Below are 14755 nucleotides of genomic sequence, written 5' to 3'. Positions count from 1 at the left end.
AAATCACCAAGATATATCTTATACTCGTGCAAAGTTTCATTAGAATCCGACAATAATTTTCGAGAAAAAGTCCGGACAAAATTCCACGGCGGAGGAGGAAGAAGAAGATGATGATGATGATGATGAAGAAGAAGAAGAAACGGTGCAAAACCAATAAGTCCCCACTTCGTTTGAGGGACTTAATGATTCGGTAAATATGAACGAGAAGCAGGAAAGCAAAATATAGGGGGTGGCGGGAATGTGAGGTATGTAGGTTTTGTTCTGTAAAAGAAGTCGTTTAAAGTAGTTCTTTTTTCGTGGTATATTTAATCTAGAATCTATTGAAAGCTTACATAACCGTGTCAGCTTGAGTTTCTCGGGAAGTTGATAGGGCTCATTCCCCGAACACCAACTCTGGTAAAGACAAAGGAAGGTGTTTATGTAGGAAGTTCTTTGAAGTTTAGTTATAGTCTGTTTCAATATGAAATACCGGGGTGTTCTCTGAACGCCAACATTTTTTTTAACAATAGGTAGGTGTTGTTTCAGGAAACAATGGGAGGGTAATTATATACTGCTTCATATAAGCTGTCTGAGATTTACCTGTGTTTTACAAATCATACAGTAGAATTGTATTTGGGTTCCCATATGATATGGACTCTAGATCTCTATTTTTGGAGCTTGACCGAGATATCTATCTACGGATGAATTTAAAAGTGCTATAAAGCTTCTGAAGGCATACAGCATTGACAGCCTCAATATTACAATGAAGATTTTGTAAATCAAGCCTTGCTTACTATTTTTAACAATTGTATTTGACTCTGGTGGAAATGGGGGCCTTTTACGAAATGCATTTTTTGACGGAAAGAAACTAGAAATTAACTTAATTGGGTTTTCTTCCCAATTGTGTATACCCAGTATTATAATGTAATTAAGTATTGATTAAAGCTATTTAGTACTAAGAACTGCATCGAGATACTTTTTTAGTATTATTTTTTTTTATTGACAATGCGCGACAAGATATGTTTACATAATTTAGTAGATTATATATCACTACAACGTTATCTATATTAATATATACCAAATCAACCAATAATTGCTTTGAGCAGAATACATTTATCAGCGCATACTCTGAATATTGAAATTCGTCGATATAAGTGAACGCCTGTGTAGAGTTTGCAGCTCTGGTGACATAGAAGATGAATATCGCTCTTTGTAATTTGTCAAATTTTCAAGTCCTGTATTGAGAGGTAGTCAATAACATGCGACCAAAGTAGTAATTAGTAGTTATTAAATGTGTACCTGGTTGTACAATGGAACTTATATTTTCAGGTATATTGCTGTTTGTATTATCATCAATATAGAACAAAACTTTCTTAAGTAGTGAAATTAGACTCAATTAATTCAAAATATCCATATGCCTATATGGAAATTAGTGTTGCAACGAGAGAGTTAAACCATTTTATTTATCTAAATGCAAATGTATAGATATTCTAAAAATGAGTATAAATGATTTTTTAAGACTTAATTAAGATAAAATAAAATCATAATTTTGAACATAAAGATAATTTTCAAGTAAAAATATTGTATTGTCGTTTTAAATTTGAAACTAGATATCAAATAAAATACATATTTTTGATATGCATATAAATATGATATTTAATTATAAATCCTGAATTTCACCTACAGGTAGTATCAACAGGTAACATTTACAGGTAAATGACCTGTTGGCATTTGGCTACTTTTAGGGAAAAGACTATAATCGCTATATCAAAACAAACTGCCCTACAGGTAAATTCAAAATGTTGGCGTTCAGAGATACACCCGAAATACCAACTCAGGTAAAACAAATAGGGTCAGCTCAGGTATATGAATCAGATAAAGTGTCTAAATTCAAAGCACTATCATATGGAATATTTTACTAGTAATATTGAAATGACAATATTAAATCAATAAATATAGACTCTATATAAAATAAATAGATAATCAAATTTTAAAACCACTATGCCTAAGTATACATTTTGCTATTGATAATGACAATATCAGATTAAATATACAAATAAAAAAATAAATAAAATTAGAAATTGTTTTCTAAATTCAAAGCACTAATTTTAGATGTAAACTATTAATAATAACAATATCTATTGATGATGAAGTTATAACGTTGACCTGTGCATTCGCCATTCCGAGTATGATTAACAAATAGCCAGTCTGTACTCTCGTGGTTGTGTCCTTAGGCAAGACACTTTACCCTAACTGTTCTCGATGACATGCGACGGGCCTCCTGTATGTTGTTCAGTGAGGTAGTCACCAACTACTACAAGGACACCCCGCCTCAAAATGACTATGGCTGATCACGGGGCGATAAACCGAGTAAATGAAATCCGATTCGTCATTTATTTGAACACATCCAGTTTTTCCTTTCGCATAATACAATTGTCTCCAAGTAGTACGAGATTTTTGAAATAGCATTTGAATGTTATAAGGAAGACATTGCTCATCTTACCTTTTGAAGACTTTCAAGGCTGAAAGAGAAGACAGTTGGCCGTTTCGCCGTCGTTGGAAAGCAAACCCATTTAAACTCCAATTCACGGTAGTAGGTAGTAGGTAGCTAAAATAGATGTAAAAAGTAAACAAGACAATCAAATGCGAGTCAGGGATATAAACGAAATGGCACCAGGTATGACAAAGGATTGTGCCAAAACCACACTGTTTTGATCAGAAACACCGTAAGTTATGTCAGGTGTCCCTTCTAAAACACGTATGGTGTGGTTTTTAATGAAAACCTATATACGACATTAACTCCAATATGTTAGCTAACGACAATAACATTTTTCTCAACAGATTAAAGACATAAGATCTACGATATTCCTGTGAAAAATGTGTGTCCAGTTTTTAGGAAACGTCTCTCAAGGTGAATACTAGTACATGATTTAGAAAATACCTTACATTGCTTTGATTGGACATCGTACTCGTTATTAAAGAGAAATTGACGATTGTCTTACCGATAATAATTAGCAAATATGTAAGCATTAATTACCAATTGAAACTGGCAAGCGAGGAAAATATAGAGCTGAAAGGATATGTAAATTATGTAGAAGTAATAAAACTGGTGATGAATTTTATTAAATTTTAGATTGTCCTGAATTTAATGTACAAAGAAGAAATTTACTTGATAAATACTACTATTTTGAAATATTCTTCTGTTGTGAACTGTTCAAGTATAAGAAAGCTCAGACATTTATGTAAGTTTATCAAATGTATTAATGACACAGTCTATTCTGTGTAAATTAAAACTACAATATATGCTCTTCTGAACACACAAATATATGTATATTATATTATGTTTATGTAATATCTCTGTACCATTGAGTTAGATGAGAAATAAATGAATTAAATCTTGTAATCTTACCGATAATACCTATAGCAATTACCTTACGACTTTCAACATACAAAAACGTATTTCTACCGAAATATCCAAGATAAAAGAAAGCTTCATATTTGATACTTTACGCATTATAAAGTTATATCGATTGCGTGATAATATCGTTGATCCTTTGCGGTCGATGTCTTGCCAGTGAAATAAAGAAATTTATCAAACTAATAAAAGTTATATTTTCACTGCAGCGACGAGCAATGAAAATATAAGATTTTGAAGTGAAAATCAAAAGGTATCCATCCTGCATAAAAAATAACCCCTACCAAAAATCTCAAATTTGAGGTAATACGGAGTAAACGAAGATACAGGAAGCGACATCATATAAGTAAGTTGGAGTCATACCATTGTGAATGAAATGCAATTTTTGGCGTTTCTGTTTATCTACCCTGCAGGTTCTGTAGGGCGAAAGAGGCGACTAAATTTGGGATCGTATTTTTTCTCTTTGTTCTAAACAACTTACTTTTTCCTAATATATTTCATGACACTGCTTCACTTTTGGACAGTTGCCAAGCGTTTGCCCCTGTGATGAAGGTTTTTGTCTCTGTCCCCTAGCCAAGACATATCAGAGTCTATAAAAAATGGTAGTTGCTACTCCTGCTTGGCGCTCATTACTTTAGCAGTTGGACGAATGGTTCTCCCGGCAATCGGAACCCATCGTCATTTTCTACGTTCGCAGACGGAGGCGAGGTGTTCCGATTGGGATCTCCCGTTGTCAGTATAATGTGACCGGGTGGTGTGTTCTGCTGGGTGTCTTCGGCAGTATGTGTCAGCGAGTAGCACTATTAATTCGGCATCAGTTCTGCGCTGTCACAGTAGACAAACATTGATATACCGCAGCCTCACCAAAACACGCTCTACATTATACACATGCATCTCGCACACATGAAAGGTCGTCCATAAATGACATAGACGTTAAACAATACTGAACCAAAACCTTCTGTTTTAAGGCAGAGCCATTATTTGTTGGCGAAGGACATTCCAGTGACGACGCGTGTTGCATTTAAACGATTTTTTTTCATCAACACTGGAACATCCATCCCACACTTGACATAGGTAAAGAGATGGGTAAATTATGTCAAGTTTTTTGTGATTTAAGATGCATTTTGTATATTTAAAATTCCGTAATATTTACATCTGTTTTAGAGCACTTTTACAGATTTTTTTAATACGTCATGTCTATTTACAATTTGCTGTTTATGTTATTTAGTATTTGTAGTTTTCAACAAAATCAATATCAATATTATCAAAATTAATTTCAATGTCAAGTGGGTAATTAGTTTGATACAAGTGTTACTTCAGTGTTAGCAGGATTAAATTTCACGAGCTATTTAACAGACTAAACATTTTCTAAATGTCATCATTAATGGAAGTTTCAGTTGTTGTTGGTGAATTATCAGAATAAAAAAATGATGTTACTTCAGTTTTAGCAGGATTAAATTTCACGAGCTATTTCCCAGGCTAAACATTTTCTAAATGTCATCATTAATGGAAGTTTCAGTTGTTGTTGGTGAATTATCAGAATAAAAAATTGATGTGTCATCGGCAAATACTGATACAGAAATGCTTTTAATGTTATCAGAAATATCGTTTGTATATATATAACGGACAGATTACAGATCAGTGGAGTACACCAGCACTGGTTGTTTTGATTTGAGATTTGTCGATCTAGCCCTGCAAGCGTTCGCCCCTGTGAGGAAGGCTTTGGGTTCTGCCCCCTGGCTGATACATACCAGAGTCTTTAAAAATGGTAGTTGCTGCTCCTGCTTAGCGCTCAGCATACAAGGAGTGGGACGACTGGTTCGCCCGTTGTCAGTATAATGTGACCGGGTGGGGTGTCCTGCTGGGTGTCTTCGGCAGTATGTTTCAGTGAGATAGCACTATAAATCGGCATCAGTTCCGGCCTATCACAAGGAGACTTAACACGAACATACCGCAGCCTCCTAAAACACACATACGCACTCACCACACGCATGCATGTCGCACGCACGGGAGGCCGTCCTTAAATGACCTTAGCTGTTAATAGGACGTTAAACAAAATAAACCAAACCAAACCCTGCATGCCTAACACAGCCAATGATTTTGAAATATCACAAAATACTAAAACAAGGTGTTTGTTTACATTTCGACATTATCGCAGATGTTATGAATACTGACATGGTTAAAAACCAGACTGATATTTATACAGTAACGCATTATGTAACAAATACTCAGAGTACTACTAGTCATCCTTTCAAAGACATTAATGTAAACTTTGTATATTTTACAACAATTGTGAAACAAGTTATACTATCAGCTTATATTAATCGCCAACGATATACTAATATGTAGAGCGAGGGTAGGTAATTTTATACAGTACGTAATTTCACACACCTGGCGATTTTTGCGTTTTTCCTCCAAGTGGCCATGAACTGTGCTCTTTGTTGCTATGGTGACTAATACAAGGCTTTCATCGTACTTTAACCATTTTAAATATATCACTTCGCGATTAAGTTCGTTTTTTTAAAACAAAATCTGACGGATACAACTTTCTTCAGAGAAAATGGATACGGCTGATTAGATATATTATTTTAAATAATCCCAATGTTGACGGGGATATAAGCTATCTTATAAAGTTTATAAAATATCTTTAGTTATATAAAATATCTTATATGATTTGGAAAATTCCTAGATCAGCGTTGCTCCGTGAATAAATGACAATTTGGCTTACCATAGAAAACGGATACCGGCTGGTTAGATAGATTATTTAAAATAATCCAAATGTTGACCAGGATGTGCATTTGCAACTATTTAGGGAAAATATCATTTTATCAAAGCATAATGAAAACTGAATGCATATCCACCAGGTAAAACTAATAACAGCGTTGATCTGCAGACACCTGCCCCGGTTAACATGCTATAGCTGAAAAAGAGCAGCATACTACACCACTCACGTTTAAACCTGTAAATGAAAATGAAAACAAACCAACAAAATTAACCCTAAAAAAGCTACAGGCAATGACAATATATCACCAAAACTATTAAGCCTAGCTTAACCCTACATCATCAAACCAGTCACTACACTCTCTCTCTAACCACATTAACATTCCTAGATACACTGAAAACAGTAAAAGTCAGGCCCATACATAAAAAGAACAATACACTTGACAAGGAAAACTACAGACCGGTAAGTACACATGTATACTCCGAGCACTTTCCAAGGTCTTTGAGAGAACCATACATTCCCACTCAGTGACTTCTTTGATGGTGTCTTTCATCCCTATCTGTTTGCTTTCATAGCTGAATGTGGATGTCAGACGGCATTATTACGAGTCATTTAGGACTGGAACTGGCACTCGACCAAAATAAGTATGTAGGTTAATTGCATACTTATAGATCTCTTAAATGCTTTTGATTGTCTGTCACACAATTTTCTTCTTCTAAAACTAAAAGAAAATATGGACTCTCAAATTCGGCCACAGATCTCTTATCAAACTATCTGAAAAACAGACAACAAAACGTCTAACTAGGAACTTCACACGTATATTTCAAAGCATAAACAAAGGAGTCCCACAAGGTTCCATTTTAGTGCCCATCCTCTTTAACATCTTTAAAGATGACATCTTCCACTTCATTTAACACTGAAAACTATACAACTACGCAGACGACAATAGTATAAGTAAGGCACACACAACGTTGGACATAGTAAAAACAGCACTACATTCGCTGATAAGGACATAGTAAAAGCAAACAGACATCGACACTTATTCACTGGTTCGCAGATAACCATATGAAGGCAAATCCTGACAAGTTCCAAGCAACAGATAGGATATAACAGTATTGAATGCGAACCAGAAGTTAAACTTTTCGGAGTTACTGCAGTTACTGTTTCAGTTTAGCAGTTACCCGCATCATTTTTCATATTACCTTATCAGATACCCGCATCATAGACTTACAGTTACCGTCATCATGCCAAAACTTCCGATGTTAATATCAGCTTAATTACACCAAGTATCGATAACCCCTCGCTTCAGATTACATTTATATTGAACCAACTATCGATACGCTTACTCAGATTGCCATATACATGTAAAGTTGAAGAACATTGATAATTCACATCAGTTAATACTTGCCGTTTCCCCCCTGCGCCAGGTATAGCTCATTTGGTAGAGCATCCTGTTAGTGTTCGGAGGTCCCGGGTTCGAACCCCGGTCTTGCCGTGCATTTTTCCACGTCTCTTACAGTTTGTGCCGTGACCAAACATTGTTTCAAGTGAGGTCAATTCTTGACAAGGGGGTACCCGAACAAGGCCCGGGTATCCCCTTGTCAAGTATCAACGTATTGACAAGAGGTCGAAGACGTGAAAAGGGAAGAAACTTCACCGGGTTGATCATCGGCGAGCAGGTATCTCTATTGGTAGGCCATCCGGCTAGTGTTCGGAGGTCCCGGGTTCGAACCCCGGTCTGGCCGTGCATTTTCCAACTCCTCTTTTTGATTTACATAGACGTTTTGCATAATTCCCCCTCCGCCATCTTTGATCCGGGTCATTTGCCGTAGGTCAAAGGTCAAGCGGTTAAACTTTTCCCCGCAACAACACTGGAACACTACGGAGGCGATAGTTTTATCACAGTTTTCTCCGTTTAGAAAATATGACACTTAGTTTAAAATGCCTTAATCTTGCTGTTTGTCATCAGAGATAATCATACTAACATCTTTTTACAATGTCATCGTTTATTTTAGCAAAGAATGTATTGGATGTAGGTCCTACGTACAGCAGTCGTTTGGTAGCTGTCCATTTCCGATAGAATATGTAACTGGCAGCTTGAGGTTTGGTTTGGTTTATTTTGTTTAACGTCCTATTAACAGCTAAGGTCATTTAAGGACGGTCTCCCGTGCGTGCGACATGCATGCGTGTGGTGAGTGCGTGTGTGTATTTTGGGAGGCTGCGGTATGTTCGTGTTAAGTCTCCTTGTGATAGGCCGGAACTTTTGCCGACTTATAGTGCTACCTCACTGAAGCATACTACCGAAGACACCCAGCAGCACACCCCACCCGGTCACATTATACTGACAACGGGCGAACTAGTCGTCCCACTCCTAATATGCTGAGCGCTAAGCAGGAGCAGCAACTACCAATTTTAAAAACTCTGGTATGTCTCGGCTAGGGGACAGAACCCAAAGCCTTCCTCACAGCGGCGAACGCTCAACTAAAGGCCAAAAGTGAGGCATTGTCAAGGGAGACATTAGGAAGAAGAGAGTTGTTCAGAAAGAAGAGAAAAAATAAGATCCCAAATTTAGTCGCCTCTTACGATCATGCAATGGGGCAGCAGGTACAATTCTTACGCCCTACCTGCAGGGCCGCTTGTGGGGGAAACTGTATAATCGATTTCAAGCAAGAAACAAACCAACATGTTATTCTTAAAATGTGTGTCATTACTTTAAGAATACAAAAACGAACGTAACCCGACAGGCTTAGGTAAACTGGCTGACAATTATGCATGCAGCATGTATAGGATCTTAAGCTGATCTTCATCATTCATGTCAAGTTAAAATTAAAAGGCCTACAAATTAATTTACCCCGTTGTTACATACACTTTCATCAGTTGATCACCTGATTATCAACACAGTGTTTTCACTACTGTATTTATTAGCATTTTATGTTTCAATATATAATGTTAACCTATATATACATATATCGCACGCACGGGAGGCCGTCCTTAAATGACCTTAGCTGTTAATAGGACGTTAAACAAAATAAACCAAACCAAACCATCAAATTACACTTGTAATTATAATAGGGTTAATAAAGTTTAATTCGAAAACAGAGTCTTCTATATCGATACATATTCTGTCCTTTTAAAGCATGCCATTATCATACCATACTCAATTCTTCCAATCTAATTTTTAACTTAAAGAATACTTTCTGAAATTAATAGAAAGAGATAGCAAAAACAAAACAAAAATCTTTATATTAAGTTTGCATGTGCCCCAAATAACATGACAATCGGCTTGTTATGAGATGATTCATCCTTCCTCCGAGGTATTGGCATGCAACGTACCAGTATCATTATGTATTTGTTTATTTGTATGCATGAATAGATATGCCAAATTCAACAGTATTATACATTCCAAATTATCCTGTACATTATCCTTGTAGTGCAAAAATGAATTGTCTTATTTCTTTGTGTAATGTTCATTTTCTAAGTTTGCAGCAGACATCAGATTTGAATCCTTCATGTGAAAATATATATTGCTGTTAGTGTGTCCCAGACTCGTGTAAAATTTTTTGAATGTTACACACATAAGATCTTGAAATCTTCAAAGCTGGCATCATGTAGCTCAGGTTCAGAGGTCCTGATCATGAGTTCAAGTCCATGTCTAGTTGTATTTTTCTTTTCCTGTTGTGCTTGTTTGAGAGGGATGTTCTTTAAAATCAATTATTGTCCTTTGTTCCCCAAAACCATAATACATGTACAGGTACATCTGAAGATATAACTTTTTTTTCTCAAGTGTCTGTATTTTGACAATCTAAATACCTTCCCCTAATATGGATAATTTCTATGCAAATGATAGGAAATGAAGATGGAATAATATTGACCAAGCCCTTGCCTATTTTGGGGTAGAATTCAGTGTAATTCATTACAATACATATGTAAAATCAAGTTTATGAAAGAAATCAATCTATACTCTTATTTCAAAGTACTATTGAAGCACAACTTAACAATTTTTCTACATATTTTGTAATCATCAATGATATGCATTTGATTAATTAATGATAAATTTATGATAAAAAGACTGACATGTGTTCCATAACAGGTGAATTGGAATTTGTTTCATCAACACGTAGACTAATGTGGAATTGAAGTGAAAGATATATACCTAGTAATTGAAAATGTTGTATGTGTAAGAAAGAGCTTTCTTCCCTTACCAGATCCTGCGATAGCTCAGTCAGTTAGAGTGCCAGCCAAGTGACCGGTCTGGGCTGTCATGGTTTCAGCACGACTCTTCATCCTAACTGCTCTGTATGTTGTTCAGTGAGGAAATCACCAAATTCAACAAGGAGACACCCTTAAAATGACCCTGGCTGTAAACAAGGCAATAAATCCAGCAAGCAAACAAATCCCTTACCAGGAGTCAAATCAGGATTAAAATCTACAATATCATAGATAAATTCCATCTAGTTACAATGAAATTTGCATATCGAGTTTGCGGCATAATTTTCCTTTCTTCCCTGTCTACCTGTCTTACAAATCAACTTTCTTTTCCCCAAATATGTTCTAGATCACACGCGATTCCTTCCTTTGAAAAAAAAACAGCTAAAATATGTCTAGGGTCAGACAATTTAGGCTGGGGAATTTTTCACCAATCTTTAGATTATTGGTTTGTGAAAAACTTGATAAGTTGAAACAAGAGGCCCAGGAAGTAAGAAAAAGTAAAAATGTTTTACGTTACTACAACGGCAATTAACTTATATTTTGTTTTCAACTGATTTTTCTTTCCTTATTTTTATTCGCTTTATTTTCTTCCACTTACCGTTACCGTTGTAGCAATCTAATTAAAATTAGACTTGTAATTTCCGCTTCTCTATATTCTTCTGTATTGCAGTGTATCGTAGAGGAACGGAATTTACAAGACTAATTTTAATTAGATTGCTACAACGGTAACGGTAAGTGGAAGAAAATAAAGCGAATAAAAATAAGGAAAGAAAAATCAGTTGAAAACAAAATATAAGTTAATTTCATTTCATCAAATGGGGGTTCACTTCACTATAATGGTAGTGATCTGCAGTTCACTTAACTTTGAGCTTTACTTTCCCATACTACACCTGTGTTATTGTCGAATGTCTGCTGCTCCTTTGCAACACTTGAATATATTTTCCCTGTCTACTCTATATTGTTTTGCTTTGTCATATAATTATGTACGATATTGATAAATATAGCTTTTCTACATTCTAATTGTTGATTTCATGAGGAACATATCCATATACCAGTCATAAATATGGTAAGCTTTATGTTACATCATTATGCTAAGTCTGGATGTTGCTTGAAGTCTTGATATTGAGAATTAAACTTTGTTTATGTTACAAAATCGCAAAACAAGATATACCAACTTATATTAATCGCTCTTGTTGGCCCCGATGGAAGCGTGCAAGGGGTTCTACTGTGGGAGAAAGCAGCACCTGGAGAAAACCTCATGTAGTTGGGCAGGCGATCTCGCACATTTTCACATCCACTTGGGAATCAAACCCCTGACCACTTTGGTGAAAGGCAAGTGTATTACCACTATGACACCTGGTCACCCAAGTTTGGAGCTTGTGTCGGCCATAGTCATACAAATGCAGTTACATTAATATACACTTTTAGGATGATGTTCGTGTTCTGAGTGACCTGAAATAGGCTTAAACAAATCGAGGTTACATCACACCTGGAGGACCAATGCATTGCAACCAATCACTGTTTAAATATGAGACCTATGTGATATTAGCATATCAGAAACTGTTGATAAAAACTTTTTAGTTCAATATCAGTTGTAAATTATGTTGATCACTGACACCAACTTCATTATCAGGTATCTATAAAAGTATTATATCTTATAATATTCTTATTTGATAAGAAATATAAACACTGACTGTTATATGTGACATAAAACTTGTAGCTAAGTTGTGGATCAAGAGATCAGTTGGGAGTGGGTGAGAAGGGTACAAATGAGACAAAATGCATGCTTTTGTTTCTGTTTGTTTATCTATTTTTTTTATCAAATTCAAGAGATATTTTAAAGAAGGTAATACGAGTTTACAGAACAACGCTCTGGATGTTTACCTTTTGGAGTTGTACCTTCATGAAATACATGAATAACCATTGGTCAAATTTATTGGCAATGGATTCATTGCATTGCAGAGGAATTCCGGCTACTAGAACCTGTGTGCATTTAAGGGATGCAGAAATTTGTTTATTGAAATATTTAAAACCTAAGCTTATACCTGTGCCTGTGGGGTTAATGAACTGCACACGAAGTAATATCCTCTAATATCGCTATACTGCTAGTGATATGTTTGAATATAAGATGTGAGGACCGACGCCATATTTTAGCATCGTAAATTTGCTATCGATGGGTTTACAACGATATTAGCATGTAAATATAATATAATTTTCACAAAAGTGATGCTGATGATATGAATATATTCGTTAACTTTCCCCATATACGCTTGTAAACATTTCACGGGAATTAGAATGTAGTATTTCAGCTGCAAACGACGCAATATGTAGAACATAGTATGGAGGCAAGACTACAAGATACAGGACGTCTCTACAAGCTGATAGGCAAACAGCGGGGCAAGCTTGGAGTCTGTATTTCTGAACACAATGTGGGAGATAATCATTTCAGTGGTCAGGAAGTCATAGAAGGATGGAAACAACACTTTCACACCCTTGCCCAGCCGGTCAACAACACCACCTTTAACCAAGTATATGCTGATCTAGTCCAAGCAGATATAGACAACATCGCAGACATACATATGCCAAGTCGACCCAGCTAGCATCACTTTTACTAGAGAAGAAGTTGCAAAGGCTATCCAATCCCTGAACAACAATAAGTAGAGGATACATATATGGACTAGCATCTGAACATCTGGAGTATGTGGGGGGGAAGGAATGCTGGATGGCTTAACTTGGATTGTAAACACCATAGTATCAAATGGACACGTACCTCCTGCAATGAAGTGTGGAAGCATTGTACCCGTCTTCAAAAACAAAGGCATCAAATTCCACTAGAAGAAGTATAGGGGTATCACTGTGACACCTGTGGTAACGAAAGTCCTTGAAGCTCTGCTACTGAAGACAATAAGACCACATATAGATGAGATCCAGAATCCACTATACAGAGAGGATCTACATCCCAGGTATCACCTCTAATGGCCGCTACCATTCTTGAGGAGGCTATAGGGAACTCCAGAGATGACAACAAAGATGTGTACTCTACATACCTTGATACAAAATCAGCCTTTGACGTTGTAAGCCATAATAGTCTTCTCAGGAAATTATACATCGCTGGAGTGAGAGACAAAACCTCGAAAGTCATTCAATACCTCCATTACAGAGCAACCAGCTGCATAAAGTGGAATGGCCAACTCTCAGATTCTACAAGGAGTCAGACAAGGCGGGCTTTTGAGTACTGAGCTATACAAAGTCTACGTTAATGATCTCCTTAACCGGTTACAGAACACAGGTCTCGTGATCAAGATTGGATTAACAGACGGCAGGGGCTCCTACATGTGCGGATGATATTGCTCTCCTCGCAGATAACTCAACGTCACTACAAAACCTGCTGGATGTAGCAGTAGACTACAGTAATAGAGATATGTATGTCTTACAACCTGCCAAGAGTGCTGTTCTGAGTGTCCCATCCTCCAACCGAGCAAGAAGGCACACTGAGACATCGACGTTTTCTATTGGCTCGCAGCCCATTGATGTCACCAACACAACTTCTCACTTGGGAATTCAGAGAGACATTAAATCAACGGCTGCAGCTACAATAGATGCCAATATACAAAAAAGCCAGAAGGAGATTTGGTTTGGTTTGGTTTATTTTGTTTAACGTCCTATTAACAGCTAAGGTCATTTAAGGACGGCCTCCCGTGACATGCATGCGTGTGGCGAGTGCGTATGTGTGTTTTGGGAGGCTGCCGTATATTCGTGTTAAGTCTCCTTGTGATAGGCCGGAACTTTTGCCTATTTATAGTGCTACCTCACTGAAGCATACTGCCGAAGACACCCAGCAGCACACCCCACCCGGTCACATTATACTGACAACGGGCGAACCAGTCGTCCCACTCCTAATATGCTGAGCGCTAAGCAGGAGTAGCAACTACCATTTTTAAAGACTCTGGTATGTATCGGCTAGGGGACAGAACCCAAAGTCTTCCTCACAGCGGCGAACGCTCAACTAAAGGCCAAACGTGAGGCATTGTCAAGGGAGACATTAGGAAGAAGAAAGCTGTTTAGAAAGAAGAGAAAAGATAAGACCCCAAATTTAGTCGCTTCTTACGATCATGCAATGGGCGCAGCTGGTACAATTCTTACGCCCTACCTGCAGGGCAGGCCAGAAGGAGGATGTACAGTCTGATGAAGCCTGGTCTGCACGGTGAGAACGGTATCGATCCTGTTACCTCATTGCACCTACAGTAGTGATGGTCTACGTTAGACCCACTCTATTGTATGGTCTAGAAATTTCCGTCCCTAAAGGTCAACACTTGAAACGAATCGAAGTCTTTCTGAAGAAGATTCTCAAACAGATATTATCACTTCCCGTAACCACTGCTGATGCTGCAGTCTACATCTTGACAGGGATACTCTCAGCAGAAGCTCAA

This window comes from Pecten maximus, chromosome 18 (assembly GCF_902652985.1).
Source record: "Pecten maximus chromosome 18, xPecMax1.1, whole genome shotgun sequence".
Taxonomy (NCBI): Eukaryota; Metazoa; Mollusca; class Bivalvia; order Pectinida; family Pectinidae; genus Pecten; species Pecten maximus.
This window is presented reverse-complemented; position numbering follows the sequence as displayed.